Here is a 10,957-nt window from a genome sequence, read left to right as displayed (position 1 = left end):
TAAGAATGGACTATAGTGGTCCTTGCGGTTTTGCGGTGGTAATGAAAAATAGATGTTTGGTTATTGGTTAGGTTGTTAATTAGATACTGATGGGAAAACGGGTGTTATCGACTTATCGTCCATGTTTAAATGTTGTCAGGTCATGTTGTTCGGATTGCTTTCAAAAGTTATCTCGGGTGTTATTTTTTTCTCTCTCGTAGAAATTGGTTGAGAATGTTTTTTTTCTGAAAAAGTCTCGTTGGGTGACATCTTCTCCCACTCTTATTTACGTGAGCTTAAAACGCCTAAAAGATAGAGTGTTAGAGATGCTCTAAGGTAAAGAAAATCAAAAGTTTTGTACCGTATGTTGAAATTAAAATATTTAGAGACAGGGAAACTATAATATCTTATTGAATATATCTTCTTAAAAGGTTAGTTGTTTTAACTTTAACGAGTAGGGAAATAGTTAAAAACACTCGAAGTGATGTTGATTAATTTATATTTTGTTTTAGAAAAAATAAAAATTTGAATTGAATTGGTTATAAAAGCGATAGTTACAACGATTCACTAGGTCAAGTTGTTGGCTAACAAAAGAAGGGAGCGATTATCAATGGTTTTCCAACGATTTTGATCTGGCATTCTTCGCTTGTTTTTTCTACTTTGTTCAAAACTGATTGATTTACTTATGAATGGTTTATTAACTTGTAACTACTTCTCGACAGTAGCGATGTTCCCTGTTTAGCCCATACATGTTTTAAACAAGGTTTTAGACAATTTTCCATCTTATCAAACTATTAACTTGCAAGTTGCAACTACCGATTCACAACACATGACCCTATGTTCTAAGGGGCTGTTTGTTTGCATCTGAATGGAACCATTCAGATGTAAACATATGATTCATTCAGACTTCAGACTGTTTGTTTCCAAACAGAAAAACATCTGAATGGCTAAAATTAGGTCTGAATCATTCAGACTTCTGTTGTTACTGAATGGGACAGATGCTCATTCAGATCTAAATTAACCAAATAACCCCTAAAGCTAAGAAATCACCATTACAATTTTGAGGCATCTCAATAACTATGTTTCGCTTAGCATTTTATTTTTCGCATGAACGATAATTTGCTAGAGGAACTATGTAGCTTCTTTGTGCTCAAATAAATGAGTAAAAGAAACCCTACATTTACAAAGAAAAATGTTGGAACATGAAGGGTGAAATTGAAACCTTTCATAACTACAGGGTCTGTTGTTGAATACTTCTAATATATAAGGGGGTACAAAGTGACATCAAGTAAGAACTGGCGGTTAAAAATCAGTTCATAAATATCTTCAAACAAAGGCGGTCATGTGGGTCCAAACACATCGAATTCATCACTGCATTCTACATATTCAAGCATCTAATTATTTATTTTTCATGTAGAGTTTTTTTTTTTTTTGAACGGCTAACTAAGTAACGTCGGATATTTCGTACGTGGTCCCAATTGTTTAAAGATAGCCCGAGCCGGCCACTAGTCCGGACGGACGGAGCCCCTAGCGGTCCACCTGTTGAGGGATTCACCGAATAAAACCCGACTCCCACGCCCGCCAAACGGCACGACAACGAGGAGCCGGTAAAACCGGGTGAGATCAGGACTCGAACCCTGGCAAGCCAGGGTCATCCCTCATATCTCCCATATAAATATGTGATAGTGAGGTTTGAACCCCCTACCTCTCACTAGTAAAGTGAGTGCTATACTATTGAGGCACATCCAATTAATTCATGTAGAGTAAACTCTAGTTATTGTTCTCTTGGTTTGTTTAAATATATGGTTTTAGTTAAATAGTTTTAAATTTGTGATTTCGTTTATATGGTTTCATTTCACTTGTAATTAAACCCGAACCCACTGACTATGTTAAGTCTGGTCATTAAACCATCAGCGTGCTCCTCACGTAAGGGGCAGATTATCCCCCCTTTTTTCCCCAGTTATACCCCAATCCCTCACGTGATGGGGCTTGCGAATTAGGGTTGGAGATTATTTGGGGAGAAAAATAACAAAATTGTCTCTCACGTGAGGGGCACACTGATAGGTTTAAGGACAATCCTTAACAGGTAATGTTGTTGGGTTTAAATGCATGTGAAATAAAATCACAAAGACAATAATCGCAAATTTGAAACTATTAGAGTAAAATCGCATATCTGAACAAATCACAGAGACAAAAACCACAATTTACTATCTCATATATGTATTGAATAGATCAAATAAAATCTTCCTTTTAAAAAAAACTTCAATCAATCAAATATTTTTTTTTTCTAATTGCAAATACTTTTTGATGCAATGGTGTTTATGTAAAACAATAATTCTTTCAATTATTGTACTTATCACATTATTTTTAATTCCTACTTTTATGAAATGTATGTATCAACTGAAGAAAAAAATATATATGAAATGTATTTGGTGATAAAGATGAACAAAAAAAATCGAAAAATACGACATACAATCACGTATTCACATAAGAATAGGATTCAAGAACACAATTTCACTCCATTGCAATCTCATGATAAACCAGAAGTTGAAATCGATGAACATGATTTCTAATAAAGAACCAATAATCGAAACAAGAATGTAATTTACACTTAAAAAGCCCTAGAGTGATAAACCTGAGTCTTCATCCTCATCAAGGCTTCCTGTATACACGAAGTAGAGGGTCCAAATCAATCCAAACACGCCAAGCAAAATCCAACCAAGAATATTGTTACTTAAACCAAAGGGTAGCCCAGTTCCCTCTGTGCTCATTCTCTCATCCACTAGAGCCATGGCCATCGGGCTCGACATGGTTGCAACCACTGTTGTAGCAACCAATGATGACACACTAGTCATCACTAGACGTGATGCGCACTCCTTTATTGTATCTTGCTTAGCCGAACATTGCACTTTTCCCATTTTGTATGTAGTCGGTAACCTAGAATTTAACCAACTTTCAACCTTAGTTCTTTCAAATCTATGATTGTGTGTGGTTGATGTAACAAAAATTGCCAAAATGTAATAAATAGTAAATATTACTTATTAAATTATATTGAATATGTTATAATGTTATATAGTTTTATAAACTAAAATATTAAATATAAGCTTTTTTGTAAATTTAAACTAAAATTTTAAATTCTTGTAAAACAAAGAATCATTGGCAACTTCATCCTAAAATATTAAAAAACATGTTTCATTTTAAATAAAAAAAAGAAAATTAATGAACTTTAAAATACTAGACAATGGCATATGGTGTTGTTTTAGACATGTGATTATGCCCTCTCATTTTATTTTTTCATTCCAAAACTTATTTCTATATCATCTTAATATAAAACTAACTTGATCAATGGAGAATGTTTATGAATTTCGTATCGGGTCACCTAACGAGTTTATTTATATGTTACAGCTCGGATCTAGACTCGAGAACAATTCGAGAACTCTAGGCAAGGGTCAACCCTACAAGACACAGCCCGGTTTTTCATATCTGACTTGTTTGCTACAATGATAGTTTAAACTTCATCAATTCTATCAATTGAAGATGATATATACCCAAAATTTGTTCAAAATATATACATAAATATGTGAAAGTAATCATATTTGTTTATCATTATATTATCTGAAAACAAATTAAACTATATAATATTATATTGATATAAAAATTAAACAAGAAAGCATACCAAGAAGAGTGGAAGGTTTCTTTGGAAGAATAATTGGAGTGCAAGCTGAAATGGATGCCATTTTCTCTGTGGTGATTTGTCTGTGGCTGAAGAGTTTATTTTTAATAGAATGGCATTTTTATTGGTTTAATAATTTAAGTCTATCCAATCAAACCAGACAACTTGGATTGCACCACATCTTCCTTTATCCACCACTCATTGCAGCCAACTCTCATTAAAAGTGATTGATCAAATAAAACAAAAAATATAATGTTTTTATTTAGAGTAAATTGCGGTTTTCATCCATATGGTTTGTTCAAACATATAGTTTTAGTTCAATAGTTTCAAATATGCGATTTTCGTCTCTGTGATTTCATTTCACTTGCAATTAAACCCGACCCGACTAACCCCGTTAAGTGATCGTTAAACCCATCAGTTTGCCCCTCACGTGAGGGGCAATTTTGTCTTTTTTTTCCCAATTACACCTTAGCCCCTCACGCAAGGGGGCTTACGAATTAGGGTTGCGGTTTATTTGGGGAGAAAAAGACAAATCTACCCCTCACGTGAGGGGTTTAACGATCACACTTAACGGGGTTAGTTGGGCCAGTTGGGTTTAATTGCAAGTGAAATGAAACTACGTGAACGAAAATCGCATATTTAAAATCATTGGACTAAAACCGCATATTTGAATAAACCACATAGAAGAAAACCGCAGTTTACTCTTTTATCAAAAAGTTATAATCATATTAATATTAGTATCTACCTAAACCGACCTAGTAGGCATTTTGGCTGGTTTAAGTCGCATAGTTTGGTTCATGGTTTATTTTGAAAGGTTTAGTGATTGAACGGTTCAGTCTAATTCGAAACTTGAAACCGTTCATGTAAATCTACCAATCGTCTAACCATTGCTATTCATATTACACCCGTACTATACTCATGAACTATCTTTATAATTTTAATACAATCTAACTATTTCGAAGAGAAAAAGAGCAGTTGTGTTAAAACCCGACCATTAAACCGCCAAATCGGCCTCTTCTTCCCAATTGCCATAAGAATCAAACACATTGTGCAAATAAACAAATAACCAAATCAACCACTGAAAAAATAACTATATCGAGTTAGCTTCATTCAATTTAATGTAACCGAAAGAGCAACTTATCAATCCACGAGTAAAGTTACACCTAACCAGGTATTATAAACAAATAAACCGAATAAAAATTCTATGGCTCGATGGGTGTTAGTGTCTAAGTATCAAATGGAAATCGGATGAGAAAAAAAAACTAGTGTTCTTGTGTTTAAATAAAAATTTGGGTGAGGGATATTAGGCAATATTGCACTGCTGCAAATACGGGTGATTGTATTCGACATGTTTTCTCCAATATGTTTTGTACTTCTCAAAACCGATATCTAACCATGGTTTCATAACTCCATCATAGTGTATGACTGCTGCACGCTCGATATCCTCTTGTCTAATACCAGAATAATATCCTAATCCATGAATTTGCCATTTCCGGTCCAAACCAATGGTTTGATTGTAAAATGTCATCCAACCTAAGGGTAAGGTACCAGCTTTCCACATTGGCTTCTTTTTCCCCTGCAATATATATCGAAAAACAGAATATTTATAAACAATAGCTAAAAAGAAAACTGGTCAAACATAATATTATGCGTGTATTCAAATGCATAAAACCAAATGTGGTACAGAATGTCATAAAAAAAGTAGGGGTGTAAACAAGCCGAGCCGCTCGTAAGCTACTCTGTATCGGCTCGCTAAAAACTTGAATCGAACCGAGTTTGAACGAGCACGAGTCCAAGCTCAATTCTATAACTGAACTTATTTGATACACGAGCCCGGTCTTCACTTATATTATATATGTTTTTTCAAAGCAAATAATAATTCAACTGAAAATAAATTACTGAAAAAACAAAAAATACATACCAGTTGCAGATATTTGCCATAAACACTGGTCAAATTCATTTTCCTCCACTTCTTCAAATCAAACACATTTACACCAAACACCCATGTGCACCCTCGTTGCTAAATCTTTTTCCCACCGTTGGATCAGATAAGTTGAGTAACAAACTCATCCTGCGATGCGCAGGATCATTTCCACAAGTCTTGACCGCCCCGTTGACTTTTCCATCATATTTACTCTCCAAAGGGGAGTTAAATCCTTTTGTACAACCACATCATGATCAAGAAGTATAATCTTATTTAATGTCGGGAAAATATCTGGTAAGTAAAATCTTAGGTGGTTTAAGGTGGATGTATATCTTGGGTCCTGTGAATCACGGCCATCAGTATTTGGTGGGTTGTATTTGGTAGAGAACCAATCAAAATTGTCTATGTTATGAATCTGGATTGAAGCTTTTTTAGGAGATGTAATATGAACCACATTGAGAAAGCTGCAAAGTTGAGAGAATCTGTCACCACATGAAACACAATTTTCCTGGCTCCTGTGAATCCACCACAAAAAAAATAAAAAATAAAAAGTTACCGCTCATTCTATAACATAAGTATTATATATAAGTGGAAATGATTGTTTAAATAACAGGTTTGGGTCAAAACAAGTAGTTTCTAATTCTATAGTCTAAAGCAGTTCGGACAGTGTTACATGAACCAACAATGTTTTTATTTCTTTTTCCTTTGAATAATTAAATAATATATGTATGATAGTCATATTAGCCACCAGGTAGGGTCAAAACGGTTTGAAACAAGAAATAAAAAATGGAATGGATCATATTAGCCAAACGGATTGAAAGTCTCACAAAAGCTAATTGGAACGCATACAACTTCCAAATCATTTTTTAAATGAAAGATTTAATCTACTTTTAGGGTTTTGCTAACAATATCCCTCTGGGCTACTGTTAACAACTACCTTATTTTGTTTCTAATATTTCAAAAATATAATATTCAAGTATAATCACAAACCACCTATTTTTATATCAAAATCATTATTCACTTCTTCAGTTCTTCATTTGTCGTGTGATAAAAAAAATACAAGGTTGTTACTGATTATAGAGAGTTACTTATAAAAAAATTAATAATAGACAAAAGAGCGTATCCAGACCAATCGGGCCTGTGGTTCATATTATCCCAATCTCTTTTGACCCGTTAACCAGCCCGCTCAATCTATTATTTTTCCTTCGGAAGCAAAGTCAGAATTATCAGCAGTTATCTATAATAAAAAATGTAAGAAACAGTCAGATAAAGCCAGGTCAGCATACCTTTGCAGATGAAACAGTAGAGTCCACCACAACAGAACCAGCCAGAACATTATCAGAAAACACAACAAAATGATAAAGATTTGAATCATGCACATCTGGATTGCTAGGAAGCTTTCTCTCTTCAGGATTCAAAGCAAAATATTCAGATGTTAGTCTCATTGAAAGACAATGAAGCCCTTTCGGAGTCGTTCTTCCAGCCAGCTGTACAAGAAAAGACTCTTGCTCCTTATGTACCCGAACCTGTTCTTCAGCATTGTTAGCCATCGCACGAAGCTTCTTCACCATTAACGAACAATCGGGGTAAATTCGTGCTGACTTTTGTAAGGAATTTTCCATCGACCGCATCCTCTGAAAAGCCCTGAAGAGATCAATATCCAAAAATCAGTATTAAATATTTTAAAACCATGTTAATGTATACAAATCCAAAGATAAATCTGCGAGTACATAAATCTGATGATATTTTTGATTGAAAACAGTAGAGGCGGGTACTTTCACCTCATTTACTTATTGATAGTTATATGCATGTTATGTTCATCTCTAACAGGTCATACCTATAAAATAAGTCAAACGCCGATGAAAGTGTATTTTAAATCTACAAAACCTCCAAAATCATTATATTCATCTTATGTTCATCTCAAACAGGTCATACCTGTATTTAAAAATATGAGTTTTGTAATAAAACTTGACATGCTAATTGGCCGTACAAAACTTAAAACTTTTGCACAAAAAGTGTTTTCGGTCAGCCTAATAAGCCCAGCTTTGACACGTGTCAAAAAGTCTGCTTAACCATCCATTTTACTACCGCCTAAAGAGCAGCGATAATGATGTATATAAAAGCAAAAAAAATGATCGGTAACCTCTTAGACAAATCAGAGTCTTTGCTGACATCTCCCATGGCTCGTTCTAAATCTTTAATTCGTAACCGCAATTCCTTAATTAAATGAGCATTGCCAGCTGGCACTGCAAAACTCAAGTAAGCTTTAGCCCTTATCAGCTGATCTTTCATCTCTTTAATCTTTGCATCCAATACTACCCTCCGTGCTTGTGGTTGTGCATCCTGATCATGCCACATCATCAAAACAAATAAAATAATAAATTGTTTGCATTTTTCAAAGTCAAAAATATAAGATGTATAAATTACAATATAAAAATCAAAGCATGGATCAAACCACTATCACTGAAGTCACCGGTCTTTTCTCTTCTTGATTCTGTCCACTAATTCCTTTTGCATCAACATCTCCTCCTGAAAGTATTCAGCAGATAATCATTGATAATAAAGAACCGGACAGTTCTCATTAATCAATAAATCCATCGATTGATCAATCAAGTTACATTAAGTTACTCAATATTATCAGACTGAATACCTAAATCTGTGAATCTGGAGCTGACAGTGGGATCAACATTTACATCTTTGTAAACCTCTAAAACTGGTTCTCTTAAGCCAACACTTTCCTCCTAATACACAACAGTAAGCAACTCAATCCACCGAAAAACAATAATAATAGCAAAAATATTTCTGTCACGTGAAATTTTCAATCAAATCAAAGTAGAAACTAGCATTGCAAAATGCAAATACTAACCTGCTTTACTAAATTAAGCTTCCGCAGATCCCTCCTTCCTTTCTGAAAAAATAATTAAAATAATGAATGATGAATCATTATGAGTTCATCCACATCTATATTTATATCTATATCTATATTACTATATACTACAGTACTACATAATAAAAGAGTAAAATGATATGAGTTCATCATCACCCTTTCTTTCTCGTCTCTCTCTAATTAATTATACATATTATTTAATCTTTCTATACTTTTTTGTTTCCCGCATCTCTCTCCTATTAAATAACAATGATTTCTATAATTATTTTAATAAAATGTTTTCTACTTTTAACAAAAAGTTCAGTTCATTCATAAAACAACAACCATACCCAGTAAAATCCCACAAATAACAATGCTATAAGCAGGGTCTGGGAGGGTGGGATGTAGATAAAATAATATAAAAAATTAAATAAAATTAATATTGAATAATAAAAACACTAGTCATAATAAAAATAAATAAATAAAGATAGTGATAATAGTATTGGATATTAATAATATACAATATAATATAACACTAAAACAAGATAAACACAAAAACAAATTAAATTAAGTTTAGTAAGTATAAAAAAATATAATATAACAAATTAAATTAAGTTCATTCATAAAACACTTATATAAACTGATCATTTCTTTCATTATTTAACCCTAGTAATATAAATCACATCATTTTTATAAGAAACATTTACATATTTATGAATCATATCATTCTAACTATTCTCCAATCTCATCACTTACAATCTCCACTTCGATTCAAACTCATTTCGAAAACCGAATCGAACCGAATATTATTATTAAGTTTAGTAAGTATAAGAAAAAATATAATATAACAAATTAAATAAAGTTCATTCATAGAACATTTATATAAACTGATCATTTCTTTCATTATTTAACCCATGTAATATAAATCACATCATTTTTATAAGAAACATTTACATATTTATGAATCATATCGTTTTAACTATTCTCCGATCTCATCAATTACAAACTCTACTTCGACTCAAACTCATTTCAAAAACCAAATCAAACCGGATATTATTATGATTATTATTACTACTATTATTACTATTATTATTATTATTAATATTATTTACAAACCTAATTTCAGTCTAATCAACAACAATAAACACAATAACTTAACAAAAACAAAAAACAGAATCGATCATACCAAACTCGATAAATCCTCAACGAATCCACCCGATCCTGCACCACAAAACACGGATAATAATAATATAACATAATATTATCGCACCTTATAGTAATAATCAATGAAACAAATACAAAGAGTAGCAATCGAACCGTAGAGAAGGAGGATCGGGGCGAATACAGAGAGGAAGAGTAAAGAGAGGATGCATATCCTCGTGCGGCGGCGGAATTGCTTCATCTAACGGTGGAGATTGTGATCATTGGTTGTACGGATAGAGTATTTAGTAGTAGTGGTGGTGGATTAGGGTTTCGAGTTTGGTGATTTGAGATTTAGAGAGAGAAATACAGGGGATGCGGGGAAGAAGGTAAACGCCATGTTCACTGTAGGTTGTGTACGATTTAATTAAACTATGCTGTAAAAATTATATAAAAGTAATAATTATAATTCTTTTTGTAATCATTTATTGACGTACGTGTCACTGAAGAGTATATATTATAACACTGATTTAGTATCTAGAAGATCACAAGTTCTCACTTTTAAATTATTTTTTTTAACGACTAACGCCGGTACTTCGTCGCGGCCCTTACTGGTTAAAGGTAGCCTGAGCCGGTCACGAGTCTGGACAGACAGAGCCCCTAGCGGTCCACTTATTGAGGGATTCTCCGGATAAAACCCGACCCCCACGCCCGCCAAACGGTACGACAGCGAGGAGCCGGTAAAACCGGGCGAGATTAGCACTTGAACCCTGGCAAGTCAGGGTCATCCCTCATATCTCCCGTATAAATTGGTAATATTGAGTTTTGAACTCCTACCTCTCACGAGTAAAGTGAGTGCTCTACCATTGAGTCATGTCCAATTTATTCCCACTTTTGATATAGTGGTAAAGGTTTTTTTTTTTTTGAGAACTCAGGTTTGATCGTCAGTTGTGTTACTTTTGATATATTATGTTAATAAATGATTTGAGTTTGGTTTTGCGAGATTGTCAGTTTGAATCTTGAATCTGCTCGAGTTTTCGTTCTACCGTGTGTTGCATCTGAGAGTCTTGTTCTTATGGTGGCACAACGATTGTCAAGTGGCAGTTGGCAGTATGGTTTATTGGGGGACGCTTAAGTCATACTCTAAAGTTAGTGTGGGTCTGGTTAAGACACACATAGTCTGGTCATAGTGGGGCAACGAAGTTGTTCAAAATTGGATATGACGGTGGCTTAACACACAAGAAAATCGTCGTTCCAGAAAAAAATCTAGATTAACACAACATTGAATTAGCTTACGGAAATGCTTCCAATACTTAAATGATTCTTTATGAGACGCGATATTAAACCGTTCATTTTGATTTTGACGTCATGGACT

The 10,957-nt window shown here is 33.7% G+C and overlaps 1 pseudogene across 1 annotated transcript; it reads right to left on the bottom strand.

Annotated features, from left to right (window-relative positions):
* Nucleotides 1-4,789: 4,789 nt before the first annotated feature.
* On the bottom strand, nucleotides 4,790-10,012 carry LOC143574798 (putative galacturonosyltransferase 6; annotated as a pseudogene). The gene is made up of 9 exons (XR_013142658.1): nucleotides 9,760-10,012; nucleotides 9,629-9,663; nucleotides 8,443-8,484; nucleotides 8,227-8,317; nucleotides 8,032-8,105; nucleotides 7,720-7,919; nucleotides 6,859-7,220; nucleotides 5,574-6,088; nucleotides 4,790-5,228 (listed from the first exon to the last, which is right to left on the bottom strand). The product of XR_013142658.1 is annotated as a putative galacturonosyltransferase 6 (transcript).
* Between the last annotated feature and the right edge of the window lie 945 nt (nucleotides 10,013-10,957).

This window comes from Bidens hawaiensis, unplaced genomic scaffold (genome assembly GCF_021521415.1).
Source record: "Bidens hawaiensis isolate Kalapana, Puna unplaced genomic scaffold, B.hawaiensis_p1.1 tig00027112_1, whole genome shotgun sequence".
Taxonomy (NCBI): Eukaryota; Viridiplantae; Streptophyta; class Magnoliopsida; order Asterales; family Asteraceae; genus Bidens; species Bidens hawaiensis.
This window is presented reverse-complemented; position numbering and strand designations above follow the sequence as displayed.